A 12087-nucleotide genomic window follows, 5' to 3' on the forward strand; every position below is an offset into this window, starting at 1 on the left:
TAATAAGTATGTCATAGTTGTCTTTAAGGCTAAAGAAACAATATATCCATGTAAGGGGGGGAATCAGAAAAGCCATATGAAATGATACCGCACATATCAAGTTATAAACCTACAATTAGTTCCTTAATCTTTCCCAAAGAAAATCCACCGCCAGATGACACTTAGAAACTCAAGCATTGCATTCTCTGTCCTATTCTGATGGTTGTTTAGAAGCAACATTCAACCTTTTGTTCTCTGTTAGTCACTGCAAGTTGGTATTTATCTAAAATTATATGGACTAAAGACATATTTTAACAATAACACGGAAGAGCCATATTTGTCAATTCTCAAAAGAATCTACGTGGTTTAAAAAAGGTGGAACAATTTCCCACCAAAGCATTTTAGAATGACCGTCAACCTCAAACAGAATATTACCCTTTTATTCAAAGGCGTATGATAACCTCAATAAGTGCTTTCATTTGTACACCTTGAATTAATTAACTCACACTGACCAGTATGGACTGGAAATCATCTCTGCTATCTTCCCTACCTCTTTCAGTTAAACAGTAGTGACAAATTAGAATGATAGGGCATGGAAGAATTGGGGTCTGAGATAGAAGAAATAAAAACTCGAAGGAACACCATTCGTTTAGCACTGTCAGAGCTGTGAGAAGTCACTGAATAAATTACAAGTTGAGGACTATCTGTAGATAAAGGATGAGATATGGGGATGAAGATACATTCATCTGTAACTTTATGTGGGTAAAGAGTTATTAAATTTGTAATTGTTGTAATGAGGGTTAGAAGTCACTCCTTCATATAATTTTATTTTGTCAGAGTGCGCACAGGAGATAACCCAGGAGCAAATACAGTAAATGGAGGTTTGTATTTTAAATAGTGGGTTTATCTACAAAGAATATATACACACACACGTACTTTAAAAGTCAGACCTCAAACAGGAATCAGCAATTACAGCACAGAAAAACAGGGGGCGGGGCGAGAGAGAGATACGGGGCCTCTTCTTATTACAGGGCCTCTTCTTATTACAGGCTCCTTAAAGTAATAGCCCAAAAACCTTGCTGACTCATTCCCAGTATTACATCATCATAGCATCTGGTCATCATTACCCTGACATATTTTTCTTTATCATATTCTTTTTTCTTTTTCTTCACTTTTTCTTCATTCTTGCTACTCTTTTTGCTTTACATTTAGTTTGCATTGGATTTATTTTTACTATTGTAAACAAAATCTTTAATTAAAAAAAATGCATAAAAGAGAAGGAAAAACATACATGACTTTCAGGCTGCTGTCTGAACACTATTCTTGGTGCATCATGACTAAAATTGACCTGGGTATCTTAATCCATCATGCATATCCCAAATCAGAAAGTGTGTTTACTAGCACAGAAACACACTTTAAGCAGAATTAAAATCATGTTTCGAAGAATCCGCATACTTGTTTATCCTCATTTAGAAGAGGTATATAAGTGTCCAGAGAGCAAAAGATTTAAACAATCTGAAGAGAAACCAGAATAGGAATACTAAAAAGTTAAATCCTTAGAAGATGGGGGGGAAACTATACTCAAGCTATAAAAGATGCTAGAGATAGCAAATTTTTAGAAAATTACAGATTCTATCAATCAACAAATGCCACATTATCTCTTCCTTTGAGAAGAAAATTTGGACAAGATTCATGAACAATACCCTTTCAAATATGTTTAAAATGAGATGCACTTGGAAAATATTTGTAGTTAAAGTGGGTTTTTTTTCTAAATCTTTTATTTATTGGGGGGGTTCCTTTTTTCTTCATGTGTAGTGAGCTGTTCACTTTTATTTTATTTTATTTTATAGAATAGAATAGAATAGAATAGAATAGAATAGAATAGAATAGAATAGAATAGAACAATTTTATTGGCCAAGTGTGATTGGACACACAAGGAATTTGTCTTGGTGTAAATACTCTCAGTATACATAAAGAAAAGGTACATTCGTTAAGAATCAAGAATCATAATGTACAACACTTAATGATAGTCATAGGGTACAATCAATCAATTATGTATGTTTGAAAATTTTGAAGGAAAAAAAGAGTCAGGAGGCAATGTCCCAAAATGCTTGCTTTCCTCACACACACACAAAAATAATCTTACAGTAATTATATCCTGTATGCCTTTGAGAAACCTAATCTTTTGCCTCTAATTAGGTTTCCCTGACTTCCTCTTTCTGCTTTCTAGTCCTTTGCAAGGAAGGACCATTTGTCTTCTCTCTGTGTTTAAAAATACAGAAGGGAATCAAAACACAAAGCCTGGGGGGGGGGAGGAGCAGCCCCCTAACCAGACCCCTCCTCCCACCCACAGAGAGCAGCTGCTCTTTCGACTCATGGTGCAAGGGCTGTTTTGTGCTTAACTGGACATTTCTTGCATTGCTTGGTGGCTGCTGAGTGGGGCAGTCCCAGATCCAAGTAAACAAATGATTAAATTTACTTGTTCTTACTTCCTCCTTAAGCATGAGTTACAGGCAAGGATGGAACAGTAGTCCTTGTTTAATGGCTACAACTGGGACTAGCAGCTCAGTCATTAAACAAAGCATTCACTTCCTTCAGCTTTCCTTTGTTGGCAGACCTGCAAAGGTCTTTGTCATGCCCTTGGTAGAGTCGGACTCTGAAGGAGAGGAGGAACAGCCAACAGGGAGTGGAGGTGTGGCTCCAGAGGTTGTGAAGGAGGCTGGGGAAGGGCAGAGGCCAGCTGGGCAGAGAGAAAGAACCAGGCCCATCCCCTCTGCATCTTAGGACACACAGGGAGGAACGGAGAAGGCAACAACTTGACTTACGAGAGAGGAAGCGGCCATGATCCTCCTCATTGGTTGCAGTTGGGGAGACTAGTATATAAGAGAGACGATTACAACGCAGCGTTGCTAGAAGCAAAGTTTTATTTTGGGCTGAAGCTTTGGTTGGCGTCCTTCCAACAGACTGTGCCTTATCTCCTTGAATTTGGTAATTACTTATCCTGGTTCGTTGTGGAAATTTTGTCATTGTAGTTTGTTTGGGTTTTTTATTTCACCCCTATCTGCTCATTAAGTTCGGACTGTATTGCTTTCTTTTGAAGACTATTTTTGAGTACGTTTTATCTCCAACTGAGAATTATTGAACAATGGGTCCAAGTTGGAGGCATTAAGGGACATTTATTTACGTTTTGGATTTTGTTACATTTGTGTTACACTCCGGGTCATCACAGTCTTAAATGTGAGGATTCGTTGCAAAGTTACATTTTTGTCATTGGGGGAATTGTGAATGGACACTAAACGAGGTAGTCGTTTAAATGAAGACTACCTGCACTAGGGATTCTATGGGCTTTTACTCCTATCAACTATGAAGAAGAAAGAAGAAAGAAGAAAGAAGAAAGAAGGAGGAAGGAGGAAGGAGGAAGGAGGAGAAGGAGAAGGAGAAGGAGAAGGAGAAGGAGAAGGAGAAGGAGAAGAAGGCATGACCAATGAGAGGAAGCTTAGCACTAGGCAAGCCTGGTGAGTTACAAGCTGGCTCACTGAAAAGCTTTGGAGACAGTGGACTGAAAAGAGTGGGAAACTTGGAGCATCAGTTCATATGACTAGGACAATGACTAGATTAGAAATAAATGTAATATATGAGAAGCAGCTGCTGTCTCATGGTAGGGTGTGAAAGCTGCACAAGTTCCTTCTTTGTTTACTGGCTGGTTGCTGAGAAGACGAGGATAAAATTGCCCTCTCCCTGCCTGAGGGGCATCTATGGAGAGTACGTGTAAAAAAAAAGTGTCAAGATGATGCATCTGATCACAGAATGTACCCCCATCTAAATAGCCGAGCTTTGATCACCCAATTGTGACTTCCATCTGTACTTTTTCACATGCACTCTTTTGCAGTCACCCCTGGAAAGGGATGAACCCCATAGACCATGATGGCTGGAGTATTCTGGGAATTGAAGACCATACATCTTAAAATTACTCAGGTTGAGAAATATTGCCACGAACCAAATGAAGCACATGACCAGGGCAGAAGGACAAATTCTAATTGCCATCAAAAGTGGAGAGAAGGCTTCTTAGGAATGAAGTGGCAGCTGATGCCAGAGCTGAGAAGCAAAGGGAAGGGTGACAATAAGAGCCCCTTGGGACTGCAACAATTGGCTTGGTAGTGGCCTGATATCTCCTTTGTGTCATTTCAAACAGCCTAATAGAACCTCAGTGAAGCAACTGAAAGATACCCATTTCTTCAGATGAAAGATAAAAACAGCTTTCTTTTTTATTTAACAAGCCAGATTCTCCACGTGCACAGAAGTACCATCACTCTTTAGCATGATCTTCAGGAGTGATCTGAATGCAGCTTGGTTATGTCGATATTGCTAAGGATGATACTACCACAGAATATCTTTGGTGGAGCAGAATAGGCAAACGGACTGAGAATTTTCTGAGGAACCCCATGCCAGAGAATGGGTTCAACGCCTTGGCAATACATTGTAAAATCAATGCCTAGGGAAGTTCCAGACTTTAGTTGTAGAAAATGGGCGTTGGTTCTTACCTGATACGCCCCTTCTCGGCGAGCCGCGAGGAGCATCCAGAGACTGGGATGTGCTTCTGAGTCCTCTTCTTGCAGGCTGAGCTTTAGATGAGGAAACGCTCCGCCCCCTCACGTGGTATTGCGCAGCGTCTCCCCAGTTTTTTGCGATAACGAGAAGAGAGGTTATTAATTCTTTCTAATCTACTATTGGCTCCTTGGCTGAAGCAAGAGTCCCCACCAGACGGAGAGATTAGGGTGGGGCTGGATGCTCCTCGCGGCTCGCCGAGAAGGGGCGTATCAGGTAAGAACCAACGCCCATTCTCCCTCGAGCCGCCGGAGCATCCAGAGACTGGGACATACCAAAGCTGGGCTGTCCTACGGGTGGGACTCCGTCTGGCCCGAAGGCCCCTCCGGATCACTGATGACCCTCTGTAAGACCCGTCGGCCAAAAGAGGCCTCCGCTGAGGCGTACGTATCTATTTTATAATGTCTGATAAACGGGACGGAGAGGTCCAGGTGGCTGCCCGACAAATGTCAGCGATGGGGGCTTGCGTGGCCCAGGCCGCCGAGGTGGCTGCACTTCTGGTGGAATGGGCGGTTATTCCACCCGGAGCGGGCAGGGAATGGGAAAGGTAGCACCTCGCAATGGTGGCCCTGATCCAGCGACTGATGGTGGAAGGAGAAACCTTAAGCCCCAGTGACCTGGGTTGAAAGGATAGGAAGAGGGATTCCGACTTTCTCATGGATTGAGTGCGATTAATATATATACGCAAGGCCCTTCTAACATCTAGGGAGTGCCAGAGGACCCCCCTGCCCCTGGAGGGCCTAGGGCAAAAATTTGGTAGAACCAGTTCCTGTGACCTATGGAAGGGAGAGTTGACTTTGGGTAGGAAGGTGGGGTCGGGACGAAGGACCACTCGGTCTGCATGGAACACGCATAGATCGCTCCTGACTGACAGAGCTGCTAATTCCGAAACTCGACGAGCAGAAGTAATAGCTACTAGAAAAACTACCTTAAAGGTGAGAAACTGAAGGGATGAATCCCTCAAAGACTCGAACGGGGAACGAGTAAGAGAAACGAGGACCTTGTTGAGGTCCCATGTGGGGAACCTGTGAACAGTGGGAGGGCACAGGTTGGTGGCGCCCCTAAGGAAAGATCTAATTCGGGGTGATGAGAAAGGGAACCGTAGTTATCACAGGAGACCACGGTTGAGAGGGCAGAAAATTGTAGTCTCAGGGTGTTAGGTGCGAGCCCCTTGCGAAGGCCTTCCTGAAGAATTCTAGGATCTGAGCCACAGAGGGAGAGAGGGGATCAATCTGAGACCCGCTACACCACTTGCAGAACCCCTTCCAAGTGGCATCATAAATTCGTGTAGTGGAAGGTCGCCTGGCGGCCAAAATAGTGTCGATGACTTGACTGAGGGCTTCTCACTAGTCAGGCGGATCCGCTCAACCTCCAGACGGCTAACTGGAGCCATTGAGGCTCCGGATGCAGAAGGGGCCCCTGAGAGAGGGAGACCCAGTCCGGGGGGATCCTCCATGGGGGCGTTACCAATAAAAAGCGGAGGTCCGCAAACCACGGTCGCCTGGGCCAATAGGGAGCCACCAGGAGAAGGTCTGCCCTCTCCTGAATGAGTTTCTGTATTACTCTGGGAACTAACAGGAGCGGAGGGGAGGCATATAGGAGCCCTGGGGCCATGGGCAACGCATGGCGTTGTGATTCTCCGACCGGTGAGACGGATACCGGGAGAAGAACCGTGGAAGCTGAGTGTTGGACGGGGAGGCGAAAGGGTCCACCACCGGAAGGCCGAATATTCTGGACGCTTCCTCGAATAGGGATGGATGGAGACACCATTCTGCCCGGTCCACCGTGGCCCTGCTCAGCCAGTCCGCCTGAGAATTGTCTACTCCGGAGATGTGTTCGGCTTTTAGAGATAGGAGGTTGGATTCTGCCCAGCGGCAAAGGCGCTCGGCTTCCCTCATTAGCTGTATGGACTGGGTGCCCCCTTGCCTGTTGATATGGGCCTTGGCCGTGACGTTGTCCGTGAGAACGAGAACGTGATGTTTGCGGATCTGAGGAAAAACTGCACAGGGCCAGATGGACAGCGTGAAGCTCTAGCCAATTGATGCTGCACCTCTGCTCGGTCGGCGACCATTTGCCCTGTGCCGAGAGCGAGTCGAGATGAGCGCCCCAACCGGACAGGCTTGCGTCCGTGAGTGACGGAGAGTCATTGAGGTTCCGCGAAGAGGTGGCCTCTGTTGATGGCGGGATTGGTCCACCAGAGAAGAAACGTGAGGACCCTTGGAGGGACCCTGATTCTGGCCTTCGAGTTGCTTCTTCCGGATCGTTGGAACGGGAGCAGGAACCACTGGAGGGATCTACTGTGTAGACGGGCCCAGGGAATAATAGAGATGGGTGACACCATTTTGCCCAACAATTCAGAGAGGTCCAGCAAGGCCACCCTCCTTGAACGCCTGCTCTGTTTGACCAGGGCTTGAATGCTAAGGAACCTCTCCGGAGAGAGGAAAACTCTTTGAGAAACAGAAAAATTATGGCACCCAAGAGGTTGATTCGGGTGGAAGGGGTAAGTTGGCTCTTTGCCAATTGACTAGAAACCCGTGTGCCCGTAGAACGGAGAGGGTGACCCTGGTATCCCTGACTGCCTGGGATTTGGACGGGGATAGAATAAGGATAACGTCCAAGTAGCAGTGGAGGCGGACGGCAACGCTCCTGAGATGAGCCGCCAGGGCCGCCGGGACCTTGGTGAAGGTCCGGGGGGCCGAGGCCAGTCCAAAGGGTAGGGCCACGTATTGATAGTGAAGGCTATTATGACAGAACCTGGGGAATTTGTAATGGGAGGGCCTGATTGGAATATGGAGGAATGCCTCCGAAAGATCTATGGAAGATAACCAGTCTCCCCGCCTGGTGCCTAAAAGAATTGATTGCAAGGAGTGCATATTGAACCTACGCTGGATAAGGTGACGGTTGAGCCGTTTCAAGTCCAGGATGACTCTCCAACCCCCAGAGTGTTTGGGCACCCCAAAGAGATGGGAGTAAAAGCCCTTTTCTCTCTGATTCGGAGGGACAGGTTGAATGGCCTGGATGTCAAGAAGATGATGGATGGCTGTATCCATTGGTGCACGTTTGGAGGGATCCCTTGAGGAGGGGTGATGGGATGAAATAATCAGGGGGGGGCGGACCTGAACTCCAGGGCGAGACCAAACCTGATTGTGTCCCTAACCCTTGCATCGGATGTGGATATGTCCCATTGGGCAGCGAAGTGGCTGAGGCGGCCGCCAATGGGGAGGGAGGAAGAGGCTCCACCTTCTGCGGTAGGGCCTTCCTCCCGATCCCCGAAAGGGTCTCTTGTAGCTGCCACCGCGTCTGGTCCTGTCGCCCGGGACCGTGCGGTCCTGGGATCGGAAGGAAGGGGTCTAGGGTATCTGGGCGGGAAGGGGGGTAGATACTTTCTCCTACTGCGGCCCTCGACCAACAGTGGTTCCAAGCTGGGCCAAACAGTTTATCTCCCTTAATGGGAGCAGTGGCCAGCTTGACCTTATTCTTTACGTCCGTCTGTCAGTGTTTGAGCCAGCATGCGGCGAGCCGTGACGTGCGATGTGATGGCCCTGGAAGAGAATTTTACCGACTGGTAAGTGGCGTCAGCCGAGAACTCGGCTGCAGCCACTAACTTCGCTATGTCCTGGTGTGCTCTGAGATTGGAAGCGGGGACGTGTTCCTTGAGCTGACGTGGCCAGCGGATAGAGGACCTTGTGAAAAAGGAAGCGGCCATAGCTGATTTAATGGCCCAGGCGTCATATAGGTGGGCCCTGCGCAGCGCCAACTCCGCCCGCATGTCATCAGGTTTCAAGGCCTCTAGGGCCTCACAAGGGGTAGAGGAGAAAACCAGACCCACAATGGGGTCATCAACTTCCGGAATGTTCAGAAGGCTAGATAGTGCCGAATCGAGATTAAAGAATCTCTTGTCTTGGCTAGAGGGTGTAGGAGGGGTCCCTGTGGAGGTGAGTTGCTTCGCTACCAGATCCACGAAGATGGAAGGGGAAGGGATGACCTCAGCTTCCACCACTGGTTGGGTGAAAATGGAGTCCTCCGGGCCCTCTGGGACGGGGGGAAGGTTTGCAGGGGACTGGGGAAGAAGGCCAGAGACATACTTGGCCTTAAGGAGGAGGGACTTGAACATGTGCGGCTTGAACAGCCCCCCAAAAGTGGGTTGGTCGGGGGAAGTGCCCTCGTCCTCCGACATCTCCCCTCCATGATGTCAGCCTCTAAGAGGGTTTCACTGTAGCGGGAGGATCCCATCTGGGAGTCCTCTTCCTCTTCCCTGAAATCCCCAAAGTCCCCTTCCTCCTCCACCTGGGCCCCAACCGGAGGAGGGCTGTCCCTCTGAGAGAGTACCTGATCAACCGGGGGGACCGGTTGTGGAAGGGATCTGATGGATAAAGAGTCGTGCTCGGAGGCTCATGGAGAGAAGCCTGATCTGGTCATGTGTTGTAGTCCCTCTGCAATGCTCTGGCGGATGGCTGATTCCATCCAAGCCCTGATGTGAAGCGGAACCTCGGAGGTAGAGGGTTCGTCCTGGCGCAGACCAGCAGCAGTGGGTGTAAAAGTGGTTGGAGGAGGAAGTATTGACGGCTCCGGGCGGGACTCCCTGAACGCCTGTCAGACTCTTTTTCCAACGCTTTGTGGCGCCTTGAGGCGTCACGTTGGGAGGCCTTGGAAGGTTCCTTGTCCTGTCTAGAGCCCTTAGGTTCCTTGTCCTGCCTGCGCAAGTAGTGGGACTTTGCCTTAGCCTTCAAGGAAGGACGTTTAGATGGATTGTCGTCTGCCATGTTAGATAATAAATACTAGCAAGGGCGGTTGGCTCGCCCAGATCAGGCCTGGATGAGGCCGGGTGACGATGAAGCTGGCCCGCTCCCCCTTTTGGAATTTGTTATGTACAGAGATAACAGAAATATATATACTCTAATTTGTAATTTTTCTTCTCCCTTTATTTATTTTTATGTTTTATACCAGGTGAATATACAGGTTCTCCGTATACCTCTATATATCTATGAGAAATATTGATGTACAAAAAGAATTTTTTTTTTTTTTTTTTTTTTTGTATTTGTATTTCACATTAGGTGACAATATGCAATACATTAGCTTCAGGAGCTATACAGCCCCTGGTTTTAAAAATATCATTTTTTTTTTTTTTAATGTCATTGTAACTTTGAACAGTCACTAAACAAGCTGCTGCAAATCAAGGATAATATGCATTGTAGCCACAGATTTTTCAATGGGATTAAAACCCTCTATCAGGAATTGAACTCTTGGTGTTTTTTTTTTTTTTTTTTTTGAAATCTATATAAACAGTAACCGTAACAGGGAGAACTGTATCTCAGTACAGGCCAATCAGTCAAATAAACGCCTGAGGCCTAGAGTTGAAGAGAGGGCCTCTGGCAGCAGGCCTCCAGACAAGAAAAAGAAAACCGGAGGGGGGGGGCTGCAACTTCGCCCCGAAACGGGCTGCGGGAGGCCAACAAGTAATAAAAGAGCGGGCCAGGTGGAAGAGATGGGCAGCTAAGCTTTAACCCAAGGCCTGGAGCTCCAATTCACCGCAGCTAAAGTATTTGAAAATGGCGCCCGACCACGATGCGGAGCCAAAATGGCGGCCGCAAGCTGAACCGTCGGGACGCCTTCGGGACGGAAAAGGAGGGCTTGCTGGTCAGCTCAGCTCCTAGGGCCCTAGGGGCGATGACCCTCCCGATCGGCGTTTAGGGTGGGGGGGAATCCAGCAATAAAAGAAATGCGTGCCATAAGGCAACGCGGAGGCAGCGACGCGATCTGATAAGGGTGGGGGGGGGTCGCGCTATCGCGCTGCGAGCCCACAGCTTCGCCCCAGGGACGGGGAAATTTTTCCCTTAAGTCCAGACCCTTTGCGCAGGAGGAGGAAGGAAAGGCAAACCTTATGAAGACGAAGTTGGAATAGGCAAGAAATAGGCAAGAAATGTACGATCAGCCAAGGAGCTCTCTGAAAACACAGCCTGACTCTTCGAGGCTGAGCAAAAGACTGGGGAGACGCTGCGCAATACCACGTGAGGGGGCGGAGCGTTTCCTCATCTAAAGCTCAGCCTGCAAGAAGAGGACTCAGAAGCACATCCCAGTCTCTGGATGCTCCGAGCGGCTCGAGGGAGAATTAACCTGTTGGCCAGACGAAAGAAACAAGAAACCACTTTCCTATATAAAAAGTGAGTGTGAAAGTTAACTGGAAGATTCCAATGTTTGTGTGGGGACATTTATTATGTTTATTTAGAAAACAAAGTTATTAAAATGAATGGCTTAAGTATCTTTCAAGCTTTGCAAGAGGGAAGGATATAAAAACTGAAAATATTTGCTACCCCCACCATTTCCCTGGCTTCACTCCAATTTGTCACTTTGCCCTCTGCCCCTGAAGCCCCATTAAGCACCAGTTGTCAGCAACTACTATATTTTCCCAGTTCAGAGATAGCTGGATACTAATTAACATGAAGCATTATTGGCTGAGGTTCAAATACGATGAGAATAGAAAGGAGTGGTAAAAAAAGAGGGGGAAATGGCTCACAAGGTGTATCTTCATTTACTTACAGGACCAAATGCCCTACAAGGAAGAGAAGCAGCAGCAAAGGCTGAAGAATTGCCCTTCTTCTGTTCTTACCAAGCCCATCAGAGCCAGCTATCCTGTAAGAAAGAGAAGAATAACTCAATACACTGGGAATGGGGGAATTCCATCACAACTGGTGCCCATGTACCGTGTTTCTCATATAATAAGGCTGGGTCTTATTTATTTTTTTGAGCCCCGAAAAAATGGCTAGGTCGTCTTTTCGGGGGTGACTTAATTCCCCCCCTTGCATTTTCGGGTGGGCGGCGACGGCTTGGATGTTGACCTCGGTGTTGGTGGGGCACTTCGTATCAGGGTCAACGCAGGCAGCACCATATCTGGGTGTGCAACAAAAGTACTTCCTAATGGCAAGCCCCCCCACCATTCCCCCCCATTTTGAATGTTTTAATATAGGCCTTAATTTGGGGGGAGAGGCTTAATTTCATTTCATGCCTATAAAACATGCTGGGACTTTGTTAGGTATAACATTGATACCAAATATGGTTTGGGTGAATAAATATATAAAACTTAGATATCATGGTTTAAGTGCTTATCACTTTAAGCACAATGCAGCAGGCAATTAGCCGATTAAGGGTGCGGTTAGAAGTTACAATATAAGGAAGCATTAGAAGCTGGAAAGCTAACTGTCTGTAACTGTGAGGTACTGTAACTGTGTGCTGCTGCGACTTACTGTGTCTTACTGTGACTAACTGTGATTACTGACTGTGAGTGCCTGTGACTGAACTGTTTTTGTTTGCTACTGTTTGCTGAATATCCAGCGTTTGTTTCTCTGGAGAGTGAAACCGGAGGAGGAGGAAGATATCTTTATCGGCTGATAAAGATATTGCAAGGACTCTTAACTTGGACTATACTAGTGAGTCTTACTGGATGGAAATACTGTGAATGACTTAATGGACTGAATGACAATGCTTAAACTCTAACTGGATTAAAAA

The 12087-nt window shown here is 47.1% G+C and overlaps 1 protein-coding gene across 3 annotated transcripts in view; it reads right to left on the reverse strand.

Annotated features, from left to right (window-relative positions):
• TTLL7 (tubulin tyrosine ligase like 7) overlaps positions 1 to 12087 on the reverse strand; it is an 80714-nt gene that overhangs the window by 57469 nt on the left and 11158 nt on the right. The window lies entirely within an intron of this gene.

This window comes from Notechis scutatus, chromosome 3 (genome assembly GCF_049901735.1).
Source record: "Notechis scutatus isolate UNSWTSFEM ecotype Mainland chromosome 3, rNotScu1.2, whole genome shotgun sequence".
In the NCBI taxonomy this organism is placed as follows: Eukaryota; Metazoa; Chordata; class Lepidosauria; order Squamata; family Elapidae; genus Notechis; species Notechis scutatus.